Below are 9,991 nucleotides of genomic sequence, written 5' to 3'. Positions count from 1 at the left end.
TTCGTATGAATACAATTTTGAAAACATTTAGTGTGGCTTAAGAACAACTCTACCACACCATTTTCTTACTCTTGTACAAAAAAATTCAGGCAAAAGAGAAAGGTCAGGAAGTAAAGGAATAGTAGGTTATTCTGATTTATTAGATTAAATAAGTTTATTCCAGTGATGTTCGTTACTTTTTGGTTGTTGAATTCCATAAGGGTTTTTGGTTATTCTGATATAATAGATTAAATAAGTTTATTCTGGTGATGTTCGTTATTTTTTGGTTTGTTGTTGAATTCCATAAGGGATGTTGGTTATTCTGATTTATTAGATTAAATAAGTTTATTCCGGTGATGTTCGTTATTTTTTGGTTTGTTGTTGAATTCCATAAGGGATGATGGGCATTAAAATCTCCTATTATGAGTTTTGGTCTTTCTATTTGGTCTATATAATGTTCCATTTCTTTTTGGTTTACTTTGTTGCATGGGTTATAAATTAGAAGTAAGTTTAACCATCCTCTTTTATAGCTAATGTTTCAATTTTATTATTTTGTATTTCATTAAGATTTATCTTCCTGTATTGTATATTGTTTTTTGTACGTATTGTTAGGCCGCCCCCCCCTTTGTTCTATTCTGTCTTTTCTTATGATTTCATAATCCATTATATTAAATTTATCATTTGTTGTGAGCCATGTTTCGCAAATTGCGAATACCTCTGGATTTTCTGTATGAATTAGATAGTCTATATCTAGTTTTTTGTTTATTACTGATCTGGCATTCCAAAGGATTGTTTTAGTCATTAAACTATTCAAATATTTGTTTTAATATAGGAGCAGCTTCAGTTATTATTTCGATTATTGTTTCATCTGATTTTAATTTTTCGGTTACTTTGGTTATTAATGCGAAAATTCCTTTGTTATTTCAACCCATGAAGGTGTTTCTTCTTTGTTTTTCTGTTCTTCTTTCTTCTTCTTTTCTTTTATTGTTGGGGTTTTGTGTAGTGGTGTTGGGAGTGACCATGTTATGGGGGATTTTGTGTGTTTTTTGTCTTTTGTGTTTTGTTCCTGTGTGTGTGTGTTTGTTCTTTTGTTTTTCCTTGATTGTTTTTTTGTTTTGATTTCATTGATTGAATTGGTGTTTTCTGATCTGTTTGTGTTATTTTTTTGTTTTGTGGGTGTTTTTTTGTGCTGGTGTTATGTTATTTGTTTGTGTTAGTATTTGAGCAAATGTTTGTGTTGTGTTTGGGTATGTTTGTTGTATTGTGTTTGTGTTATCATCTATTTGTTGTTCGTGTTCTGTTTCTGTGTTGTGTATTTCTGCTGTGGTAATTATTATATATATATTTTTGTATTGGTTGATTTAGTTTTTGTGTTGTTGGGTTTCAGTGATTTTTTTTTTCACTTCTAAGCTGTTTGGTGTCGTATTTTTTTGTTTATGTCTTGGGCTCTCTGATGTATCGGGCACGTTTTGTCATATGCTGGGTGGTTTCCTTCACAGAAATAACATTGAGGTGGATTTGTGCATTCTTTGTATTTGTGACCTTGTTGGCTGCATTTGCTACATCTTATTTTGTTTTTACGAGATATCCCATGACCATACATTAGACATTTGAAACATTTGGATATAGGAAATGTATACTGGTATATCTTACAGCTTATATGTCCTATGGTTGTTTTATTTGGTAATGGACCTCTGAATGTTAATTTTAGGGATTTTGTTGGTATCCATTTGTTTTCACCTGATATTTTGCTTTGTTTATGCATTCTTGTTATCTCTTTTATGTGTGTGTCTGGTCTCCATAGTATTTTGATTTTTTATTTAATTTCTTCTATTTCTGTATCTAATTCAATTGGGGATATTGTGCCATATGAGCAACCTTGATCTTTGTTTGATGCTGGTTGTTTGCAGTTTACTTCCCAGTTTCCTAGATGTTTTATTTCATTGAGAGGTCCAATTATAGACAGATCAAGTACCTCGAATTTGATGGCTCTTCCGTCTCCTATTATTTCTTCTATTTCTGTGTCTAATTCAATTGGGGATATTGTGCCATATGAGCAACCTTGATCTTTGTTTGATGCTGGTTGTTTGCAGTTTACTTCCCAGTTTCCTAGATGTTTTATTTCATTGAGAGGTCCAATTATAGACAGATCAGCTACCTCGAATCTGATGGCTTTTCCGTCTCCTATTATTCTTAGGGAATTTTCGATGATGTATTTTTGAAAACTGATTTGTTAATGGCCTCAGTTATTCTTATAGGGTGGTTCAAGTTTGAGGTAGTTGATTTGTTTGTCATCTGAATTAGTATTACATTTCCTTGTGGGGTACCTTGAGGGGACCGTCTGTCACACCCTTTTATTTGGGCCCCTTCCCATTGCCTGTGGTCGATTTTTTTTCGAAATCGCCCGAACAGTTTTTGAATTATTGTCAAAAAACGAAAAAATGCGAAATTCGCCATGTTGAAAATGCAGCACCTGGGTCAAAGGATTCCGACTTCAGAAACGGCAAGACATTCAATTGTACTAGATTTTTGCACAGAACTACCTTATATCTACAACTTGTTCGAGAGCATTTTTTCGATTTCGACTTCAATTTTTTTATGTGAATTTTTGAAGTAGGGGACTTCAAGAAAAAAAAGGTAAACATTTTCTTACATTGACCACTTTTACAAGAAGTACAGGCAAAAAATGCGAAAACGCTCTCGAACAAGTTGCAGATATTTTATTTTTCTACAAAATGAGCCATAGTATGTTAATTTTGGACACATGTTGTGCCCGGAATCCTTTGACCCAACCCTAAAGGTGGAGTTTCGAGATATCGGCATTTTACGTTTCTTCATCTTTCCAAGGCTATCTTGATATCAACAAAAGGCATAAGATAAGTCTTCCTACACCATAATCCTTTATCATCTACCTGCATTCCGAAGTGTTGCGGACATTGCCAGCACGTAACGGTTTCTCAAAATCTTACGTATAGTGCGGAGTGGTGGCAGTGATCTGGGGGTCTATAGGCCTACATTGACCATTTTTAAAAATTTCTCAAAAAAAAAAAAATACAGCCATTCTGATTTCATGTTTGAATAGATCTTTCTACTATTATATGCAGAAGCCATTTTTGAGAAGTTGACCTTACTTTTTTCTTGGTGAAGAATTTCCGAAGGTGACTATTTTAACACCCTAATAGGAGAATTTGAAAACATATGTCACTTTTACAAGAACCACATGAAAATATTGCAAATCCTCATGGCAGTATGTAATAGAACTATTATTCAGCTACAAAATGAGCCATAATACTTTAAAATCGGACCGAAAATACGTGTGCTATGCGTAAAAATATGACAGACCTAATAATCGCGATCTTATTCCTTTTTATTATGTTTACATTTTACATGACAAATCATGTACAGAATACTTGTATTTGATATAATTATCTATCATTTACCTATTATTGATGCTCTAATGGGGTTTTACAACGTATAATATTTGTCGAAAGAATAACTTTTCTCCAGTCGGCCGGGTACCAAACGCATTCTTTTCCCCGCGCGGCCGGGCCGTCCTGGACCATGAAAATCTTTTTAAATCTGCGGAATAACTCTACGGGGTCACGTAACCAAATTTCACTCTCAGACCCCGTGGAAAGACGAAAAACAATTACATGGCGATGTGAAACTATGTATATAAGGTATATGAGCACATATAGATCATTTTCGTGTACCCCATGACCTTTTGTTTATTTATATTGTTACTTCCATTTGTTTCTTTGTTTGTTGATTGTTTATTTGTTTTTTTGTATGTTAGTTTGTTTTCTAATATTTCGAAAAGTTATGAACACATTTTAACGAGATTTTAACCAAAGGTAAGTTTTAACCTAAATTAGACGCTTATTGCAGTTTGGTGGTGATGTGGACCATGGTTTGGATCCATTTTTTTTCTAACTCGAAAAGTTATGAACAGATTTGAATAAAATTTTAACCTGAGGTTTGTCTTAGCCGGTGGTGATCCGGAATATTTGGTAAAACTACCCCCCATGGGTGGGGGGGGGGAGGTTTGCATTTTCGAAATGTTTTGCTCATAGATCAAAGTAACTATGTATGATGAAAACATAAAGAAAAGAAAATACACCATATGAATAACATATCATGTTTAGTTATTTGTATGGAAATTTTTTTCATTGTTTTTTGGACGCTTGCCGGATTTTTGAAATTATTCCGAAAAAAGAAGGTTGGTCTCATCTTATGTGAAATTTGATCAGCTTTCAGAAAATAACCTCATATTTTTATTATCTCTAATCATTGCGTCACAATTGCCGATTTTCTAAGGTAATATAAAAAAATAATATTTCAGTCGACATCGAAAATCGCTGCTACCACCTAAAAAATAACGGTCGGGGCTTGAAATTTTCAGGGGAGAACCGGGGGCCTAGAAACTCCTTGAAAATGCATTAAAGTCAATTTCGGCAAGAGGGGCGAAAATCGCCGAAAAATCACCAGAAGGTCCCCTTGAGTTACTGTTCCTTAGGTATGGCTCTCCGTGGTCTGTTTGCCGTTTTCTTCGTTTCGTGCTTGTTTGGAGTATGGGTAATCTTCGCTATCGCTGTCTCGTCTTCTGCTGTTTTTCTGGTGTTCGTTTCCAGGTTCATTACCTGGATTTAGATCAAAGCTTTCGTTCATAAGCTTTCACTTCACTTTCAGTACTTTGTAAAGATTGATCACTCTTTCACGTTGATGTTCACTTTTCAAAGTCTCGATCGGTTCCCGGGTATATTTTTGATGAAATTGAGATCTAACTCCAACAATGTGAAAAATTAAACTGCATTACTCGTTTATAATAACAAGAAAAAAATATACCAAGTAAAAAGAAAGAAAGAAAGAAAACAGCGTCCAAAAACTCGAGAAAAGCTATAACAAAGTTTACAGAAAAGATAAACATATATCATATGGGACAGTGCGAACATGGGACCAGAAATACGCCTTATGAAAAAAATATAATAGACATAATCAGAATTACGCCGGGTCTAAAGATAAATAAGAGATTTATATGTGTAGGGTACAAAAATAACCCTTATAAAACGCACTTATTAGTATACCGATGTCACTGTCAATTATCTCAAACAGGACGAGACAAACCCTTCATTTCAGTCATTGATTGTCGAAGTTATTGGTGTCCTGGCAGTGGGAACCATCCAGGGTCGTGAAATATCGCCCGATAATTTGCGTAGGTTTAGAAATCACACATGCCTTTCATTTATCACTATACTGGTGTTGTTACTAAATTGCTGATATTCTCCTTATTTTTAGAAGTCGTATTGTTATAATCATAGCCATTGTTACTATTATCATTATTAATGCCATTATTATTATTATTATTATTATTATTATTATTATTGTTTTTGTTATTATTATTATCATCATCATCATCATCCTCATCATTGTTATTACTCTTATCACTGTTATTACAATTATCATTGTTATTGCTATTATCATTGTTATAATCATCATGATCATTATTATTTTTTTATGATTATTGTTATTGTTATTATCATTTTATCATTATTATCGTTATCGTTATTATCATTACTGTTATTATCATTATTATTATCAGTGTTATTATTGTTATCATCATCATCATCATTCGTCTAATTCTTATTGTTATTATTATCATTACTGAAATTATTATTAATATCATCATCCTTGTCATTATTATTACAACAATAATGATTACTATTATTATTACCATCATTCTTCTTATTCTTATTATCATTATCAATATTGATGTTATCAATATCATTATTATTATCATCATCATTAACATTTTTGTCACTATTGTTGTTATTATTATCATTATTATTACCATCGTTATGATGATGATTATTATTACTACTATCATTTTATTGTTGTTTTTATCATCAATGTTATTATTACTATTATTATTATCATTTAGATTTCTATTATCCTCCATAGCAAAAGGAAGGTAAGTTAAGTGGGGGGCAAAGAAGGTTCCCCCCGGAAATAGCCGGGGTCCTGGGGGGCTGCAGGCCTCCTAGGGGACCAGGTGCAGTGCCTCGGTGGGGGAACAGGGGGCAAGGAAGCTCCTGGATTTTAACAGTTTTTAAGAGAACTCATTAATTTCTGCACTAAGATGTCAGACATTAAAAAATATATATATTTAACATAATGATTATGTAATTTTAAACCCCAGACTCAGCAGTATCATCATCATCATCATTATCTGTGTGTGTGTACATATACATGAAATAATATATTTTAGATTTATGCAGTTGATTTGCAAAAAATGATAATGCTGATAATAAAACCTCATCAAAGCTAAACCTGAGTTCCAGAGATAACACATCATTAATTTTCTTTCATCTAATCAACATCAGTTATAGTTACTTTTCATTGTCACTGTTATATTGGGTTTCTCATAAAGTTATCGTCAACTGCCCCTGTTCTCTTGGTATGATACATATCTCTTTTATTATTCCAAATATTGGATCAGCTTCAATGAGCTTTCTGAGCAGGGTTCCATATTTTGGTTTTAAGATGAAAGGGGTCCTTATGGTTTCAAAATTTATATTCCAGGCTCCTATTAAGTGTTCATGGATATTACATAATTCATGGAAGAATTATTATTATGACTGCATTAAATTCTTAAATAAGGTCATGGGATATGGTTTAAAGAAAAAAAAGTTAAATATGAGATTTTATTTGTACTTGCATACAATACCTTTAACATTTCGAATGAAGGTAATTTTTTTTTTCAACCGGTTTCAGAGTGCAAGCATCGCTAGCAACTCTAAACAAGTTTCCATTTTTTATTTATGTATCTGTTTTGTAATATTTGATCCATTGAATTCTGAAAATATCAGCACAGAGAAGAGCCTAGCCACTTAGTCAAATTCAAGAACATTAACTGTTAAAGAAAAATTAAGGTATCACACTAACAATGTGCTAAATACACTGATCATATCATTACCATCATTATAACCAGTTCCATTAATATCCTGTAGGAAAAGATACTGATTGATTTCATGTGTAAAGTAAGTACTGATATCCAAAATTTACTTCTTTGCCGTTTATGACATCCACTTTTTAGTCTTGCTACGGTGAAAATTGATCCACTTCATAGAGGCTTATTAGGGTGAAAATTGATCCACTTCATAGAGCCTTAGGGTGAAAATTGATCCACTTCATAGAGTCTTGTTAGAGTGAAGAATGATGGACTCCTTGGAGCCTTAGGGTGAAAATTGATCCACTTCATAGAGCCTTGATAGGGTGAAGAATGATGGACTCCTTAGAGCCTTAGGGTGAAAATTGATCCACTTCATAGAGTCTTGTTAGAGTGAAGAATGATGGACTCCTTAGAGTGAAAATTGATCCACTTCATAGAGCCTTGTAAGGGTGAAGAGTGATGGACTCCTTAGAGCCTTAGGGTGAAAATTGATCCGCTTCATAGAGCCTTGTTAGGGTGAAAATTGATCCACTTCATAGAGCCTTGTTAGGGTGAAAATTGATCCACTTCATAGAGCCTTGTTAGGGTGAAGAATGAAGGACTCCTTAGAGCCTTAGGGTGAAAATTGATCCACTTCATAGAGCCTTGTTAGGGTGAAGAATGAAGGACTCCTTAGAGCCTTAGGGTGAAAATTGATCCACTTCATAGAGCCTTGTTAGGGTGAAGAATGATGGACTCCTTAGAGCCTTAGGGTGAAAATTGATCCACTTCATAGAGCCTTAGGGTGAAAATTGATCCACTTCATAGAGCCTTGTTAGGGTTAGAATTGATCCACTTCATAGAGCCTTGTTAGGGTGAAGAATGAAGGACTCCTTAGAGCCTTAGGGTGAAAATTGATCCACTTCATAGAGCCTTGTTAGGGTGAAGAATGATGGACTCCTTGGAGCCTTAGGGTGAAAATTGATCCACTTCATAGAGTCTTGTTAGAGGGAAGAATGATGGACTCCGTAGAGCCTTAGGGTGAAAATTGATCCACTTCATAGAGCCTTGTTAGGGTGAAGAATGATGGACTCCTTAGAGCCTTAGGGTGAAAATTGATCCACTTCATAGAGCCTTGTTAGGGTGAAGAATGATGGACTCCTTAGAGCCTTAGGGTGAAAATTGATCCACTTCATAGAGCCTTGTTAGGGTGAAGAATGAAGGACTCCTTAGAGCCTTAGGGTGAAAATTGATCCACTTCATAGAGCCTTGTTAGGGTGAAAATTGATCCACTTCATAGAGCCTTGTTAGAGTGAAGAATGATGGACTCCTTAGAGCCTTAGGGTGAAAATTGATCCACTTCATAGAGCCTTGTTAGGGTGAAAATTGATCCACTTCATAGAGCCTTGTTAGGGTGAAAATTGATCCACTTCATAGAGCCTTGTTAGGGTGAAGAATGATGGACTCCTTAGAGCCTTAGGGTGAAAATTGATCCACTTCATAGAGCCTTGTTAGGGTGAAGAATGATGGACTCCTTAGAGCCTTAGGGTGAAAATTGATCCACTTCATAGAGTCTTGTTAGGGTGAAGAATGATGGACTCCTTAGAGCCTTAGGGTGAAAATTGATCCACTTCATAGAGCCTTGTTAGGGTGAAGAATGATGGACTCCGTAGAGCCTTAGGGTGAAAATTGATCCACTTCATAGAGCCTTGTTAGGGTGAAGAATGAAGGACTCCTTAGAGCCTTAGGGTGAAAATTGATCCACTTCATAGAGCCTTGTTAGGGTGAAGAATGAAGGACTCCTTAGAGCCTTAGGGTGAAAATTGATCCACTTCATAGAGCCTTGTTAGGGTGAAGAATGATGGACTCCTTAGAGCCTTAGGGTGAAAATTGATCCACTTCATAGAGCCTTGTTAGGGTGAAGAATGATGGACTCCTTAGAGCCTTAGGGTGAAAATTGATCCACTTCATAGAGCCTTGTTAGGGTGAAAATTGATCCACTTCATAGAGCCTTGTTAGGGTGAAGAATGATGGACTCCTTAGAGCCTTAGGGTGAAAATTGATCCACTTCATAGAGCCTTGTTAGGGTGAAAATTGATCCACTTCATAGAGCCTTGTTAGGGTGAAAATTGATCCACTTCATAGAGCCTTGTTAGGGTGAAAATTGATCCACTTCATAGAGTCTTGTTAGAGGGAAGAATGATGGACTCCTTAGAGCCTTAGGGTGAAAATTGATCCACTTCATAGAGTCTTGTCAGGTTTATAATTGATCCACTTCATAGTTTTGTTAGAGTGAAAGTTGATTCACTTCATTGTCTTCTTAGGGTGAAAATTGATCCACTTCATAGGGCCTTCTTAGGGTGAAGAATGGTAGACACCCTAGAGCCTTGTTAGGATGGAAAATTGATCCGTTTAGGGGCTTGTTAGGGTGAAAATTGATCCACTTCACAGAGCCTTGTTATGGAGAAAATTGATCCACTTCGTAGAGTTCAGTTTGGGTTAGTATTGATCCACTTAACAGAGCTTGGTTAGAATGAAAATTAATCCACTTCACAGACTTCGTAGAGACTAATTAGGTAGGAAGGTTATGAACTTCATAGAACCTCATCATGGTAGAAAATGATCCACTTCACGGAGCCTGGATAGTGTAGATATCGATACACTAAATAGAGCCATTTTAAGGTGAAAACTGACAGATTTGAATTCTGATTTGTTCACACATCAATGAACCATTTCGTGATCGTTGATTCACTTCTTCGTCTTGTCACGTTATATATATTTTTAAAAATGCTGTCCATTTCATAGGACAATGTGATGCTGAAAGTTGGCTTTCTTTAGCATTGGATATTAATATGTAAAAATTATGATCTTTTAATTCCATTGGTGTCAGTATTACCAATTTTCTTAAGTCGACAGAGAGGTTACTCACATTTATCACATGAATATACATCCTCAAGCAGGACTTGGATTTTATCTGCCCGGGTGAATATTTTTTCTTCTTGCTTACATGTTCTGACAGGGAAGAAAACTACATAGCTGCCCTTTCACCGCATTCTTATCATTTCTTAATAGACGAAGGAATGT

At 35.0% G+C, this 9,991-nt stretch overlaps 1 long non-coding RNA gene across 3 annotated transcripts in view; it reads right to left on the bottom strand.

Annotated features, from left to right (window-relative positions):
• Nucleotides 1-6,666: 6,666 nt before the first annotated feature.
• LOC113803923 (uncharacterized) overlaps nt 6,667-9,991 on the bottom strand; it is a 5,470-nt gene continuing 2,145 nt past the window's right edge. The window contains exons 2-4 of one of the 3 annotated variants that reach the window (XR_011398706.1): nt 8,954-9,991; nt 7,436-8,749; nt 6,667-7,309 (exon numbers count right to left, since the gene is read on the bottom strand). The exon at nt 8,954-9,991 is cut by the window's right edge and continues 324 nt beyond it. This is a non-coding gene — a long non-coding RNA (uncharacterized lncRNA). Of the gene's footprint in view, nt 7,310-7,435 lie in introns of all 3 variants that reach the window. The other 2 variants (XR_011398704.1, XR_011398705.1) reach the window with 2 other exon arrangements.

Source organism: Penaeus vannamei, chromosome 8 (genome assembly GCF_042767895.1).
Source record: "Penaeus vannamei isolate JL-2024 chromosome 8, ASM4276789v1, whole genome shotgun sequence".
In the NCBI taxonomy this organism is placed as follows: Eukaryota; Metazoa; Arthropoda; class Malacostraca; order Decapoda; family Penaeidae; genus Penaeus; species Penaeus vannamei.
This window is presented reverse-complemented; position numbering and strand designations above follow the sequence as displayed.